Below are 11,833 nucleotides of genomic sequence, written 5' to 3' on the forward strand. Positions count from 1 at the left end.
AGAGTTTTAGTGATAGCAGAGGTTGATATTTAGTTACAAACAGAGCTCTTCGTAGGTTCTGGTTATGTATCGTAATGTGTAATGTATCAAAATCAGTGCATGAGGTTAAACTCAAAGCAGGGTATCTCAGAGCTGTTATCAACAGTTAACAATGTTCCATATATACAGGAGTTTGCGCTTAATGATAATTATTGACTAAAGATAGTCAGGACCACTTCTGAGAAGTTGGGAATTTTCTCCAACTAATTTGCAACTTCCAGATTATTCAGACTAAACGTATCTAAAATATTGTTATTTATTTGTTTATAGCACCCAAGTGTTGGGCACTGTGATACAATTTTTTTAACCTTCGAAGTTTTCTGATACCCTTACTCTTAGCATCATTTGCACCTTGACATGCTTTGTATTTTACATGCACAGCAAAGCAATACTCAAAAAAGAAGACGCTTTTAGTTAAAATTTCTGCCAAAAAAAAAATGAACAGTTCTAATGTTGAGGGGGAATCATGACAAAGAATGAAGTTTGGGGAAGTGATCATATACCGTAGAAATAACCTGTTATATCATAAGAAAGGCAATGGATAAACTAACAGGACTGGAAAGGGAGTTTCTAACATTGGCCTTAAAGAAAGGTTGTACAAGTATGAATTTGTATTTGAAGTTGAAGGAAAGAGAATGCATCACTGTGCCTAATGCATTGAGACAGCTGTCTGGTTAATTCTACTAAGATGAGTCATTACTTACTGAGGGGGTCTTCAAAGAAATGGCATGTATGCACACCCCAAACACATGGTATAGGTCATCTGCCATATTAGTGACAGTCAGATAAACTAAATTAGAAAACTGAGACAGGTAATAAATTACATTTAATTAGAGCCTGATTAAATTGCCAATAAAATCAATGGGTTCCAAAGTACTTTGCAAATGTAAAGGAGGAACCAAAATACCACAATGTCTGCTTCCTTTCTCTCTCCCTCCGCCCCAGGAGATAAGCAGAGGGGTCTGGCCTTTGGGATATGGTTCAGCAGAGATTGGCAAGGGAAGTTTCACTGGTTTGATAACTAAAGTATTTATCCTTCAGCTAGTTCCCACTGTTTTGTTCTGAGGGGTAGCTTGATTTACCGAGCCCCAAAACACAAGCTGAACTCTGGGGATTCTTTTACGCGTGACCAAAACCCTCTCAAATGGCTAGCTGAATCTCAAACAACCAAAGAGCCTCATTCTATTCCACTCATTTCTGTGGAAGTTTGACCATTGATCTTGCTCCTGTTGAAATCAATTCCCCTTAGCTGGAGGGTTTCCCACAGCTCTAGCTGAAATCTGGCAGGTGGTTTTTTGGGGCCATACAGAAAATAAAAACACTACAGACAAGAAGTGAAGAAGAATCTGCAGGGAGAATTTAGATAAGCAGAATGCAATCATGGGGAATGTATTTTGGCCAGAACACTAGGGTTAACACCCTTACTCTTATATAAATATCCAACAGAAGTATGTGTATTAATAAATATATCCAGATCGTGGTTTGCTTCACATCCTGCGAGCATCATAGTGACTTCCCACACTATGTTTGTTCAAAGAGAAAGAATACTTGTAACATATTCAAAACTGGAGAAGGTCATTGTTCTAAATGAATTGCGGGAAAGAATGCCTGCAGGCCAGAATGCAATTGTATGCTAAGCATACTGAAAAATGGAAAATAATGTCCCCTTGCTTGTTACTTGGCACTCAAAACATATGATTATTACTATTTGTACAGTGCCAATAGCTTGCTAGGCATCTTATTTTATCATTGAGTTTATTTTATCTTTACTGTGCTTCTTAGAAATCGGTGGTAGGCTTTAGATGAGGTTATCTTGGTAGTGTTTGTATTGATATCACTAACTGCTATGAGGACTAAGAATCATATGATACAGTCAAACGCACACTGTGTATGCAAGGGCTGAGAGCAGCCTATACACCTAAACTGATATTTTTTTGCATGCTCCCATCCTCTAAAAAGGTTCACACACCAGAGCCACATGTCCCGTTTTGTGTTGCAATTGCTCTCCCCGCCAATTAAAAGGATGGGTTTTGACCATTCATCCACTAAATCTGTAAAAAGTAATAGCTGTATCATATCAGAATAAGGAAACCATAGAGAGAAAGCTATGGGGGCTTGATACTTCACAGTACAGGAGCAAGCAGAAGACTAAAAGCAAGGCAAGGCAGTGGTGTAAGGGAATAAAGTTGCTATGCATACTGCAGCAAGCTATGCCATGCTTCTTGTCTTGTCAACTCTCAGACTTTCTCCCTCATACACAGTTGTAGAGACAGAGAACATAGCCAGCCTAGATGATAGCAGCATCTGCTGTTTCCTTTATTGTTATCTCTAGATAGTTAACGAAATTATCCTCAAATATTATAAGCCCAATTTTACATCAATGAAAACATTGCTCATAGCCACCAGCCTACTCTGATCTAGTAGCAGGAGTACAGCCATGGAAGGGAACACATAGCTAAATGCACCTTTCTTGGGGGCATTCTGAATTTCTGCCAACTCCACTCCTTTTTTGCCATGTACCATGGGGAGCAAGGGAGCAGGGCTGCCAAGGGCTGGAGACTAACTTCCTGGCAGTGTAGCAGTGTCTAGTACTGATCTGTACTTGTGCCATCACCTGGTCTCCACTCACTTTTTCAGTACAGCACAACCACCTTATGCTCCCTGCTACAGCACATAGGTACTTGCTGGATCAGGGTTTGATGTTATATTAATAGTAAATGTAGCTGGGACAGCGTGTGATTTGCACCTTTCCCAAGAGAGTTGTTTGGTTACATGAGATTTTACACATCTGTCAGCTAATTCAGCGATCCAAATGCAAAATGCACCATTTGGAAACACTATGAATATTTGTAATACTCCCTAGAGGAACTTGGAATTGCAGAAAAGTGATTTTGTTACCACTTCCTTTGGTGTAAAGCTTTCCAGTGAATAGATTGTGTTTTATTACTGTGAATTTTCCATGCAATTTGTTTTCTAAAGAAGACCACTTAGATGGGTAATGTACACATATTATGGCCTAACTAAATTCACTTGGGAAAAAACAAATAGAAAATTATTCTGTAATCTTTGACCTTTATAAATCACCTAGATGAAGACCCTAGAATCCTACAAGATACTTTCTTTAACCCTAATATTCTTTGTTGCCAAATTCTGACTGTTAGCCATATGTCTCTGGCCACTGAAGTTTAACAAGCTTCCCTGCATCAATAGAATTATGTCTTGTTCTCTGAAGAATCAGATAATGAAGTTGCTCATTAAAAATAATGAGCTGCCTTAGTAATGAGCCCTGATCTACAGCTTCTGTCTGTGAAATATCTTCTTTCCAATTGAAAGATAATTAGATTCACTTGAGGTCCCCAAGTTGGGATATGAAAGGTAGCCACAAAATCATACTTAATTATGCAGACTGAATACTTTGAGAATGAAGTTGCAAAGACAGAAGATCAGCTATGAAAGGCTATTACATTTAGTCTTTAAATATAGTTGTTGGTAGATGCTAGTTGAAAACAAATAACTAATGCCAAAGTCATTATGTAATATTCTCCATCAGTGAATAGAAAACTGGTGTTCTAAAACACAAGCTGACACGTTCAAATCTGGCTGCCTAAAGGCACCTGCATGTATATTTAAACTGAATGGCTTGATTTTTCAGCAGTGTGGAAACCCAAAGATTTCAAGTGACTTCAGTAGGAGTTGAGGTCTGACCCCTTCAAATAAAAAAACAGACTATTTATTATACACAGATGATTAAATGCGGATTTAGGTAGCTACTTAAGGAACCCAAAGTTTTTGCTGTAGTTCTTACTTGAAAGGCTTAGATCTTCAAATTTATCAAGCCAACTCAAAGCAATGGTGGTCCTTCTATTTACTTCGGTTATTTTTGGATTGAGTCCTATGTTATTTTCACCAAATCAGATATTTCTGATTTAGTTGGAGATTGGTCCTGCTTTGAGCAGGGGGCTGGACTAGATGACCTCCTGAGGTCCCTTCCAACCCTGATATTCTATGATTCTATGATTTCCAGTTCTGAACGTTTTAAGTATTTACCTTCCTTTAGTCATCTTTTCCCAGTCATGGAAATACTTTTACAGAGACCATATGAGTGTTAGGCTGCAATTTCTTAAACAAATTTATCAGAGAAATAAAAAGAAACATCTACATTGCACTTTAAATCTCATTGAATTCTAATTTCAGCAAACTATTTATGGGTATTGAAAAATCTAGTAATGGCTGGTTTCAGTAATTTCTGCTTTATCTCAGATCCTCTAGCCAATTATTACCCAATTGTAAAGACTCTCAAACACATTTCTATTGCTTAATGGTAACATTTGAGACTTTACTATTCATTTTCTGACTGATTAAAAATGCAGTCATTTACTTAAATAATAATATCACTCCTTGCCTCTCTGTTTTCCAGTAGATAAATTACTCAGGCTTGGTGGATAACATTGTGAGAATTAGAATATTGCTAGGGAAAACAGAGGGGAAAGATATTATCTGTATTAAAAAAACAGTTAATATGCTTCATTTCTAAGTCCTCTCCACATAAAAAAATTGTAATTTCCTACTCTGCAACAAACTATAGCTTAAGGCTCCCTGCACAAGGATCTGCCTATGATATTGTCCACAGGATAAAAAAGAATTTTCTAAATGTTTTCTATTAGATTTGTCCTAGGAAATGTTGTTCTTCATTATGGCCAGATGTGTTTGCCCCATCTGGATGTGTCGCATGTATTTTGCATTTGAAAGAGCATTTTATTAAAAGGGATGCAGACATAGAACTATGAAAGGAATAATTTACAGTACATTTACAGAATTCAAGATAAATAATTTACAGGACAGCATAGAGCTGAACAAAAGTAGATATTTATGGAACCATGTTTCTGATAGTTTGCATTTATTAGAGCAAGTAGCATACAAAGTTAGTAGAGTGTTATACAGTCCACTTGGAAGTACATAAGGGATGTTAGGGTGCAGGGTTATAGCATCCTGCATACATGCCTTCAGACCAAAGAAGAATCACATACCATGCATTTAAAAAATAGTTTACTTACCCAAGTAATTGAAATAACAAGTAGTTTTATCTGATGTAAAACCAGTTAACGCAGTGCATAAACATTACCTAAATAATAAATAAGTGCAGTTGCTGCATTAAATTCACTTCTTGACTTTTTCCCATTTATACAGAGTTGGAGGTGTCCATGATTCTTCGCCACCCCTTCCAATCCAGGCACAGGTTCATATGTTTTGGAATTCCGTCCTTTTTTTCTTCACACTTTTCTTGACAGTCTTCCCCCCATCTTCTCTGTCTTCTACATCCTTTCTTGCTGTCCTCTTCCTCCAATGCTTTCTTTGCTCATCATTCTTCTCCCATTATTATCACAAGTCCAGCCTACCTCAAATGTGCCCGCTCCAACCTACTTATCATTGTGAGTTCCTAGTTCATCTTCCCCCCTAATTTTCTGCCACTCACACTCCATCTACCCTCCACTTGTCTGCCATTCTCCTCAGTTTATTATTTCCTACTAACTGTATCTTCTTTTCTTCCGGCTCCATAACACCCACCATTTCCACACCATGGAGCAGGCAGGAACAAACAAACACACACAGCATACACTTATCCGATCAGTTTGTTACTTAACTGCCAGACCCACAATATTCCGACTACCTCCGCACCAAATAATGAATAAAATAAATTATAAAAATAAATTATAAATAAAAATAATTCATGCATAATTGAGAGGTAACCATTTCAGTCGTCAGATTTAAAAACAACAAGAACATATTTATTTACGCTCAATATGTAAATTGATTTTTAAAAGTCATGATCCCCCTGCAGCTCTAGTCTCAACATGACTCCACTGATGCTACCATACCTATTATTCAATTAGCCTTCGTGTGTCAGTTTCCAACTAGCCATTTCACCTTCCTGATTTCTTGGTTGGGAGAAATAAAGGTCTTTTATTTGCATTATGCAATCTGGAAGTCATCAAATTGCACTGTTGCAGATCTTAGGATTTTATACTGCTGCCCATCACCATAGTTTCCGAGTGCCTTCCTTGTAAAATCAAGATGGTCTAAATGAATGACTAAGCAGTTATTTCTTGAAATAAATTATTGTTGTCAGTTGTGATGCAGTCCTTTTTAAATTCTAAAACCAATCTAGCAGAATCTCTCACAAGAACCTTTTCTTTATGTTCAACTGCTTCCTTTAGATTGCATGATGTCAAATATTACAACAATGTATTTCTCTCTCTCTAGGTCCACTGTCTATAGGTAAGGTCTCTGAACTCACCATTACTAGGATTCTGCCAAGAGCATGTAAAAATAGAAGTGGTAACGGAAAGCAGGTTCTGAGGTTACCAATCATCATCTTCAATTCATGACAAAACTTCTCAGATCCAATTCACAGACAGCCTACGAGACTATCTACAAATGTTTGTCTTTAGTGCTGAAGGAAAGTACCAAATTAACAGCCTAGACATAAAGTCTCCTGTCCAAAAAAAAGTGCAGAAGAAATGACCAGGATGGATAACCTCCATGATCCAAGCGTCTCTGTGAGGCAAAGATGCTCATTTTAGTGTTGGTTGCATTGGTGGATTTATGATGTAGATACCTGTCCACAATGGAAGAACTAGATAGTTCTTGCAATGCTCAAAAATGCTCACAAGAAACCCATTAATACATCTTCGGCTGCCCATCAGACACAAGATATACAGCACTGAATTATCATCTACAAGAAGATTTTTCTCCACAATTCTTTTACGGAATTTATTTTATCATCTGCCCTATCTCATTGTGGGCCTGTTCTGGCAAGATGCTAAGCATGAGCTCAGCGCCTGTCACAAGGTCCTCAATCACCTTGCAGGGTCAAAACCTTTTTCTGACCAATCAGAGGAAGGATAGTCCAGTTGTTAAGATACAAGCATAGGATTCAGGGACCTGGGTTGAATTCCCTACTCTGCCACAGACTTCCTGTGTGATCTTGGGCAAGTCACTTGTTCATTGTAGTGCAGATTTTCATCTGTAAAACCGTATTCTCCTTCTTCACACAGGTGTTTGAGGATAAGTACATTAAAAGTCTGCAAGACACTCAGATGCTGTGGTAATGAGGACTATATAGACACCTAAGCTTGGAGGGTAGATACGAAGAGAGGATTGATAAAGGATGCTACGGAAAGGAGAGGTTAGAATCTGGGTGGCAGTAAAACATGGTGCCTCAGTATTCTCATTCTAGCATTTAGACAGGACATTGAAAATATTGTGTGTCCCCAAATTAGGACATAGAGCCACTTTGATGTTAGCTTGTCTCTCTTAATTTGCAGGGTATCTGTTTAACAACATCCTGGGATTTAAAAGTACAAACAAACAAAACACAGTAGCAAAGGCAGGAAAGCTCAAACAGCATTTAATTATTTCCATAAGATATTCATTATTTTCCTGATTTGAAGATTTTTCTTATAAACTTCCCATAACTTGTAATCCGCTATGCTTCTGAGAAATAAGCAGGTGATCTAGCTAATGTATTTTCACTGTTGACTATTTCTATACTTAATTTAAAAATAAAAGCTGATCAGAGATATAAAAGATTAGATCAAAATCACTGGCTAATATAGCCAAACATCCTTTGTGCAACAATGGAAGCCAGAACCAGGGCGAGCTTTACCGTTTTCACCGCCCCAAGCAGCACGCCGAATTGCAAAATTCAGCCGGAAGACAGAAACTGCGCTGCCACAGACAGCTGAACATAGTAGCTGCCACCGAATTGCCGCTGCTGCAGAAACGCGCGTGCTGCCCTAAGGGCACACGGACTGCCCCCGCCATCCACAGCGGCAATTCAGCATGCTGAATGGGGGCAAAAACACACAGACTGCCGCCCCTTGCAGATTGCCGCCCCAAGCACCTGCTTGGAATGCTGGTGCCTGGAGCCGGCCCTGGCCAGAACTAAATGTACGATTATTAGCAGTTATCAAATATACTGCCGAAAGATGGAAACAGACCTAAATAATTGAATTCAGTTGGCAGAAGTGTAAGTGCACTAACATTCCTTTTCAACATTTGAAAAGGTCATTTTTACTTATTGTGCACTGGGCTTTCATTTATGACCTGCAAAACGTACAGTAATAGCAAATGCAATTTTATCTTTTTCAATATTCATTTTGCATTCTCCTGCTTTTTAATCATTTGCTTCATTGATCACTTAGTGGGTTAATTTCACTGAATTTTTATACTGAACCATAAAATATTATATTTTTATCTGTGAGCTGGAAAAGGTAGCTGATTGGAGAACTTTAATAAAAACTTTTAAATACACTTTGGCTGTGGTCAGGGAACCTTTTGCAAATGTTCTACAATGTTTACCATGGATTGAAAAATAGAGCACCACTACTTTTTTTAAAGTAAATATACATAGTTTCCACTAAACATTCATTAGAACAGAGGGAGAATACACTCAGATTGTGAATCTATTTAATCTATAAGTTTGAAATATTCAAGGAAGTGAACATTTTCAGTTGTCTCTTTTACCTTTTGTATCTAGTCTGTGTGTGGCTTAGCTACATCCATTCACCTAAATCACGGAAAAAGTAACCCACCATTATTAATGTGGAAAGGTCACAAGGTGAGTACTGGCTCTGGATAAAGGGAATTTCAGCCTGGAGGAGAGAAGAGAAGACCCTAAAGTGAAAACAGGGACTTGAGGAAAAATGATGCTGAGCATAGACTGAGAGGTTCTTAGATACTAGACGCAGAAAATAAGGAGTTAAGACACATGGGAACTTTTCAGCAGTGGGGGGGATTCTGAGAGGGAATAAGATAACAGTTTTCAATTACATTAAAGATTCAGAGACAGAGGTCATCTGAAAAAGAGAAAGATGTAGACAGAAACCCTGACTGGAGACAGAGAAAGAGTGTGTTGGAAAGAGAATGGTGGACAGTACTCAGAAAATAAACAGAGATGGATTAGTACCCTGGAAGCAGAAAGCAACAGATGACTGTGGAAGCTGAATAGAAAGATACCATTTTATAGAAGACAACAAAGAATAAAGCAAGGGTAATAGAGGCACTCTGAGGAACATTTCCTGCTCAGTAATGGAGCTCTCTACCTTGAGTTCATAAAAATATGTAAACATCTTATTTCTTACTGAGGTGGTTTGGCTAGGGGAAAAAAACAAATGGACACCAATCCAACATGTCTACTTATTGTAGATACTCATGCAAGTAGATTGCACTGAGGGCACAATGTCACTGGTTAATGAAAACTCTATATAAGAGGTTTTTATTTATTTTTACAAAATGGAGGGAGCTTTTAAACTCTCCTCCATGCACACTCCCACACATACTTAAAGCCAGGGCTCAAATTTCCACTTCAGTTTTCTGCTGCTGGAGGCATAACTGAAATAGGTTAAAATGTTCTGCATATGTACCCACTACACATGCAGTGAAATACTACAGCTAGCTGAAGATAGGCTAAATAAAAAAGTATTTAAAAACACTTTCAATTTCTCCAAAACACAGACATCCAAGAAAACAGGATCCCACCTTAAATTAGTTTGATTGTTTGATGGCTGAAACAACCCATGACAAGTAACCTATTATAGCACAGCTCATTCATGACTTTACCACTGGAATCACAGGACTGGAAAGGACCTGGAAAGGCACTCATAGCAGGACTAAGTATTATCTAGACCATCCCAGACAGGTGTTTGTCTAACCTGCTCTTAAAAATCTCCAATTATTGAGATTCCACCACCTCCCTGGGCAATTTATTCCAGGGCTTAACCACTCTGACAATTAGGAAGTTTTTCCTAATGTCCAACCTAAACCGCCCTTGCTGCAATTTAAGCCCACTGCTTCTTATCCTATCCTCAGAGGTTAAGGAGAATAATTTTTCTCTCTCCTCCTTATAACAATCTTTTATGTAATTGAAAACTGTTATCATGCCCCCTCTCAGCCTTCTCTTCCCCAGATTAAACAAACTCAGTTTTTTCAATCTTCCATCCTAGGTCATGTTTTGTTGCTCTTCTCTGGACTTTCTCTAATATGTCTACATATTTCCTGAAATGTGACACTCAGAACTGGACACAATACTCCAACTGAGGCCTAAAGAGTGTGAAGTAAAGTGGAAGAATTACTTCTTGTGCTTTGCTTACAACACTCCTGCTAATACATCCCATAATGATGTTTGCTTTTTTTGGAATAGCGTTACACTGTTCACTCACATTTAGCTTGTGGTCCACTATGACCCCCAGATTCCGTTCCACAGTACTCCTTCCTAGGCAGTCATTTCCCATTTTGTATGTGTGCAACCGACTTTTCCTTCTTAAGTGGGCTACTTTGCATTTGTCCTTATTGAATTTCATCCTAATTTTTTCAGACCATTTCTCCAGTTTGTCCAGATCATTTTGAATTTTAATCCTATCCTCCAAAGCACTAGCAACCTCTCCTAGCTTGGTATCATCCACAAACTTTATAAGTGTACTCTCTATGCCATTATCTAAATCATTGATGATTGAACAGAACCGGACCCAGAACTAATCCCTATAGGACCACATTGGTTATGCCCTGCCAGCTTGATTGTGAACCACTGATAACTATTCTCTGGGAACTGTTTTCCAACCAGTTTATGCACCCACATTATAGTAGCTCCATGTAGGTTGTATTTCTCTAGTTTGTTTATGAGAAGGTCATGTGAGACAGTATCAAAGCCATACTAAAGTCAAGATATACCACATCTACTGCTTCCCCCAATCCACAAGGCTTGTTACCCTGTCAAGGAAAACTATTAGATTGCTTTGATGTGATTTGTTCTTGACAAATCCATGCTGATTGTTATTTATCACCTTATTATCTTCTAGGTGTCTGCAAATTGATTGCTTAATTATTTGCTCCATTATTTTTCTGGGTAATGAAGTTAAGATGACTGGTTTGTAGTTCCCCAGGTTGTCCTTATTCCCCTTTTTATAGATGGGCACTAAATTTGCCCTTTTCCAGTCCTCTAGAATCTCTCCTGTCTTCCATGTCTTTTCAAAGATAATCGCTAATGGCTCAGATATCTCCTCAGTCCGCTCCTTGAGTGTTCTAGGATGTATTTCATATGGCCCTGGTGACTTGAAGACATCTAACTTGTATAAGTAATTTTTAACTTGCTCTTTCTCTGTTTTAGCCTCTGATTTTCACTATATCAGATGTCCAATCACTACTAACCTTTCTTGTAAAAATGGAAACAAAAAAGTCATTTAACACTTCTGCCATTTTCACATTTTCTGTTATTGTTGCCCCTCCCCCACTGAGTAGCTGGCCTACCCTGTACTTGGTCTTCCTCATGCTTCTAATGTATTTATAGAATGTGTTCTTGTTACCCCTTATGTGTCTAGCTAGTTTAATCCTGTTTTGTGCCTTGGCCTTTCTAATTTTGTCCCTACATACTTGTATTATTTGTTTATATTCATCCTTTGTAATTTGACCTAGTTTCCACTTTTTGTAGGACTCCTTTTTTTGAGTTTCAGATCATTGAAGATTTTGTGGTTAAGTCAGGGTGGTCTCTTGCCCTATTTCCTGTCTTTCCTCCACAGTGATATAATTTACTCTTGTGCCCTTAATACATCTCTTTGAAAAACTGCCAACTCTCTTGAACTGTTTTCCCCCTTAGATTTGCGTCCTATGGGATCTTACCTACCAACTTCCTGAATCTGCCTTCTTGAAATCCATTATCTTTATTGTGCTGTTTTCCCTCTTATCATTCCTTAGAATCACGAACTCTACCATTTCATGATCTCTTTCACCTAAGCTGCCT

The sequence above is a fragment of the Mauremys mutica genome, chromosome 10 (genome assembly GCF_020497125.1).
Source record: "Mauremys mutica isolate MM-2020 ecotype Southern chromosome 10, ASM2049712v1, whole genome shotgun sequence".
NCBI classification, from domain to species: Eukaryota; Metazoa; Chordata; order Testudines; family Geoemydidae; genus Mauremys; species Mauremys mutica.